Consider the following 5,570-nt stretch of genomic DNA (forward strand, 5'->3'; position numbering starts at 1 on the left):
TTCCCTTTTTCCTTCTTTTTCTTTCCTTTTCATTTTCCTCAAAACACATATTTATGTCTCCTTTCAATACAATCTTTGATATTTTGTCAGTATGTCTTTGAGCACCTTTGCCAGAACCTCTCAGAAATGTGCAGGCCCCCTGCCCCCATGCCCCATGGCCTCCTTAGCCCTTGGTGACAAGACCCTTCACAGCTCGCACCATGGTGTCCTTGTCGATACCAAACATCTTTGGCAACTCCACTGGCTTCCCACTTCTTGGTACTCGGTCAATAGCCAGAGGAGTGACAGTGACACGGGCCTGCTTGCCACTGCAAAGACACTGCTCACCCATGCCACCGTAACAGGAGTGGCTCTCCACTGCGAGGCACCTGCCCGCGGTCATATGGACACTGCCAAGAACAAGCTTTCTGTCCAGAGGCTCGATGGTGACTCGATGGTGAAGGAGGTCTGCGCATGGATGTGGATCTTCTCTTCCCACAGCAGGGGCAACACACGCAGCGTCACAGCAGCCCGGATCACCGCCACTTGGTCTTCAGAATCTGGAAGGTTTTCTGACCTGGAAACCCTCACTGTTGCTGCAGATGGTGGCGTTCTCCGTGTGGCTGATCCAGATGAAGCAGATGCCCTTTGTACTGACGGCTAACCCTGCCCCTTTCTCCACTGCAACTCCATCGTTTGAAAAAGACAAAGGGATTGCCCTAAACATAGCCAGGTCTGAGAGGGCCCATCTTCCCTGATGGCCACAAAAATCTGGTCAAAGGCCAGTGTAAAGAACATTGCAAAAGTGTTACACAGTTGTCCTGTTGCCTTCCGGGATGCACATCAGCTTCTGCTCAGCAATGTGCCATTTAATGAAATGGTCTGGGTGCTCCTTCTTGAAGATCTCGGAGAAGGTGGAATTCTAGATGTTGCCTGCGATCACTGGCATAGCCCAGGTTGGCCAGGGCCTGTCCATAGGCCTTACAGGTAGCTAGCTATCTTGTCCCCTACTTTGTAGCTGGGTGGGTTGGGCATGCAGACACTGGCAATGTCTACTGGAAGGGCATCTTCCTGTGGTGGACTGGCCAGCATCTTCTTTCGACCTTGCCGTAGATCTTCTGGATGATCTAATCAGCCATGCTTTGGGGAAGGGGCTTCCCATGCCACAACTAAGCCTTGTCTTTGATCCCTGTGATCCCGCAGCCCGCGAAGGTCTTAGAAATGATAGCTGTTGGTTGGTGCTTGGCCTGGCCAGAGGCTTTGCGTAGCTCTTCCATCCAGTGTCCATCCACAATGAGAGCCAAAGACCTCACAGCGCCTGGCAGATGACCAGCTGGTGTTGCAGTAGGGATGGGTCACTCTGGCCTGGGCGGTTGATGTCAAGAATGGCAATAAGGTTTTTCAACTTGTAAATTCTAGTAAAGGCCATGGCCTCTCACACGGAACCTTCTGACAGCTACTTATCTCCCACATGTAATAGACCAGATAACTGGCTTTGTCAAAGTACTTGTCTGTGTAGGCCATCCCACAAGCAGCTCCAAGGTGCTGGCCCATGAGCCAGTGACCATATCGATGAAGGTCTGTTTTGGAACAGGGTGCCTCTCTAAGTCAGAGCTGATCTTCCTCAGATGCAGGAGCTCCACCTTGGGCAGGAAGCCACCTTCAACCCAGACAGCACACAGGGTGGGAGCCATATAGTCCTTGGGGAGCACAAGCTGATCATTGTGAGGGTTCTAGGGATCCAGGGCCTTGTAGCACATGGTATGGAAAAAGAAGATAGCCATGATCTTGGCAGTGCCGTGGCATGATGTGGAGTGGCCCAAGTCCAGGGCCATGGCAGCTTAGGTGGAGTTGATGGGCAGGAGACAGGCTGTGTCCCTCAGGGTCTGCAGCTTCTGCTGGTCCGTGATGTGGCCAGGTTAGGGAACAACAGCTCCACCAGCAGGCAGCACAGTTTTCCTTTTTCTTTTTGTTTTTGATCCTAGGTTTTTAAAGTGGGAGCCATTGTTTTATGTGTCCCTCAGGGTCTGCAGCTTCTGCTGGTCCGTGATGTGTCCAGGTTAGGGAACAACAGCTCCACCAGCAGGCAGCACAGTTTTCTTTTTTCTTTTTGTTTTTGATCCTAGGTTTTTAAAGTGGGAGCCATTGTTTTGAATTTTTATCCATTTGGTACGATGTATGTTGATCCTATTTAGACCCCCTCCCCCATCTGCACCCTCCAAAGACTCCCCACCAGACTTTGTGCATTCTGCCATATATATTAAGGGTTTTCAAGCCATGTTTGTGTCCCCAAATGTCCCTTGGTGTAAGTCCATCCACTGGAGCCTAGTCAACCTATTTAGCATCACTCTCCTCTACCAGCAGCCATCAGTTGTCAAAGGTCCTCAGCTGACAATGGAGCTTCTTACCCATCTCCCCACTTCTATGCTGGGTTTTTGTCTAGTTTGGGCTTACGTGGGTCTTGTGCATGCTGTCACCACTGCTATAAGTTCATATGAGCAAGTTCCCAGCCACCTGGAAAACTCGTTCCCTCGTGGTCACTCACCCGCATGGCTCTTACACCCTTTCTGCCCCCTTATCCACAATAGTCCCTGAGCCCTGGGTGGCAGAGACTTAACATAAGAGTCCTACGCAGGGACAAGCACTCTGCTGTCCCTTCCTCTCTGCACTTTGGTCAGTTGTGGCTTTCAAGTTAATTTCCATCTGTGGCATGAAGAAGCTTTGCTGGTGAGAGTTGAGAGAGACATTAATTTCTGTCTGCCTTCTGTCCTGCTTTGTTCTCCGAGCCTTAGGTATAGAGGTTACATTGTAGATGTGTCACTTTGGGATGGCCATCTAGGGGTTCAGAGTTGTTACAAAGATTTCATTTTGAAATCATTGGAAAATGTCCATCTTTTTAAAAACTGTCAGTCCACGACATTCAAGTTATTTGCATCTGGATTCTGCATCAGAGAATATTTAGTTGTTTTTAATTTCTTTTTTAATATTTTATTTTATGTGTGTGAGCATTTTACCTATATGTATAAATGCACCAGGTATGTACAAAGCCCACAGAGGCCAGAAGAGGGAGTCATATCCCCTGGAACTAGAGTTACAGATGGTTGTTGGCCAATGTATGGGTGCTGGGAACTGAACCTGGGTCCTCTGCAAGAACATGCAGTGTTCTTAACTGCTGAGCCATGTCTCCAGTCCCTGTTTTTAATGTTTAGCTTTAATCTGTTTTGGAAGTCCTATCCTAGGGATTGAATCCAGGGCTTTGCACATGCGAGGCAAGCATTCTATCACTGAGTCACATCCCCATCCATCTTTTTGGTTTTTATTTTTAGTCAAAGTCTCATTAAATTGTCTAGGCTGGCCTTGAATTCACACTGTAGCCCTAGCAGGCCTTAAACACGCAACTCTTCTGCCTCAGGCTCTCAAGTACCAGGGATTGTGGGTATACACCATCAGGCCTGTATTTTTGTTTTATAAGGCAGAGTCTTGTGTAGCCCAGACTGGCCTCAAACTCACTGTATGTCCCAGGTTGGCCTTGAACTCCTGATCCTCCTGCCTCCACCTCTTTAGTGCTAGAATTATGGTCACATGCCTCCAAGCCGCGTTTAACGTGGTGCTTGGGATGGAACCCAGCACTTCATGCGTGCTAGGCAGGCACTCTACCAACTGGGCTGCATTCCTAGCCCTAGGTCCAGATGTTTAAATGTAATGGATCCCATGAATGTTCCCTGGAGTTATGTAAAACCACAAATGCAACTCCTTCCTCCCTCATCCCTCAGATGCCTTCTATCCTACCACCCCCTTCTCATTGCTCCACACAGCCTCAACCACCACGGGCACACACCTCTGCATCCCCTCATCAGTCTACCACTTCTGTTTCCTGTGACAGGGGTCATCTCGGCATGCTGGAAATCTGCAGACATCACGAAGATGCAGGCATTACGGAGGCTGTTCACACGTTAAGCATGGTGGCATCTGTGTGGGTGGCTTGGGAGCTCACCGCACACACAGTGTCCCAGCTCTCTTTCAGTAGACCTCCCTGCAGCGTGAACTTGGCTAAAGCCAGTGTTATGCCATGGGAATTGGGCAACATGACAAGTCAGAGGATTTTCCCCTGGAGAGCTGGTGCTAAACATTTGCCAGTGACGGAGCCTGGCACCGTCCCACTTTCTTGTCTGTAAGAAGTGTGGACCAGGGCTCTGCTGCCTAGGGCCCTCTCCACTGCATTAGTGCTGAAGACTAAGTACGCGAATGCTCTACCCCTCCTCCCTTCTCGGCAACTCACCCTGTACTCAGGGCCTGGGTCTCCCCAGCGTCCACTCAGGTGTCTGGTGCGGCACTGCTCGAAGAGAGGAGTCAGCCCTCTAAGCCCAGTCCCTGTGCTGAAGAGGGCATGTAAACATCTCCAGATATTAACATGTATCCCCACCTACTGAGGAGTCTAACCATTTAATAGGGGAAAAATGCAGTCAGGATGCAACACTATCCATCCAAGATGCTGGAACTGCGTCTTGCGCTGCTGCTGCTGCTGCTGTCTTTTCCGTTTTGTTTGTTGTTGATGATGTTTTTAAGACAGGGACTCATGTAGTCCAGGCTAGCACTGAACTCCTGATCCTCTTACCGCCACCTCTCAGGTACTGAGATTATAGGTATGCACCCACATTCCTGGCTCTAAGAGAGACAGATTCTTTGCCCAAGCTGATGTTGACCTCAAACCAACTACAAACATTGTCACATAAGATAGGTCCACCATCCCAGGACGCCCTTACTGACTATGCCAGCTCTATTAGTTACATTTTTAATGCTAGATAAAGGGCTTCTCTAGGCTTATAGATCAAGAGGCTCTTTCCATCATGGCGAGGAAGATGTGACAGCAAGTAGGGAAGGCTCGGTGTGGGTCACACTGCATCCACAGTCAGGAAGCAGAAAGAGAGGCGTGCTGGTGCTCAGCTGTGTTCTCCAGAACCCCAGGTGGGGAACACTGCTGCCCACAGTAAAGGTGGGTCTTCAGTTCATTAACCTAATCTAGAAACTCCCTCACAGACATGTCCAGCACTCTGTCTCCTAGGTGATTCTAGATGATATCAGGTTGACAATCAATACAGTCCATCACATAAGACTCATTCAGCTAAATCAGAGAGGGTTAGAAAGGTGAGAGATGGGGTCACCAAAAAGGTTCCTAAAAGAATCTACAATCGTGTGTGTGTGTGTGTGTGTGTGTGTGCATGCGTATGCGTGCGTGCAGGGCCATGCTTGTGTGTATACAGGCATGCTGTGTTTATGTGTATATGTGGGCATGTGTGTTTGTGTGTGTATGCATGCAGAGCTATGCTTCTGTGTGTGCTGGTGATAGAGTAACTCACGTCTTAGGAAGCTGCACTGAACAGTATCTGGTCATCCTGGGAGGGCTAGGCCTGGGGTGGGCACACTGTGCGGCCCAGTTTGAGCTGCATGCCTTGAAGAAGAAGCAGGACGAGGCTCATTGGGATTGAGTCCGGTCCCCAGCAGTCCCCAGGAGGCCCTGTGGGACTCACTCCTCTGCTGACTTTATCTTGGTGACTACTGCTGAGTTTACAAATTATACCACTTTCAAGACT

General features: G+C 49.5%; 1 pseudogene; it reads right to left on the bottom strand.

Annotated features, from left to right (window-relative positions):
- Positions 1–163: 163 nt before the first annotated feature.
- Positions 164–2,530, bottom strand: LOC103735748 (annotated as a pseudogene).
- Positions 2,531–5,570: the final 3,040 nt, after the last annotated feature.

The sequence above is a fragment of the Nannospalax galili genome, unplaced genomic scaffold (assembly GCF_000622305.1).
Source record: "Nannospalax galili isolate Female #2095 unplaced genomic scaffold, S.galili_v1.0 scaffold1777, whole genome shotgun sequence".
Taxonomy (NCBI): domain Eukaryota; kingdom Metazoa; phylum Chordata; class Mammalia; order Rodentia; family Spalacidae; genus Nannospalax; species Nannospalax galili.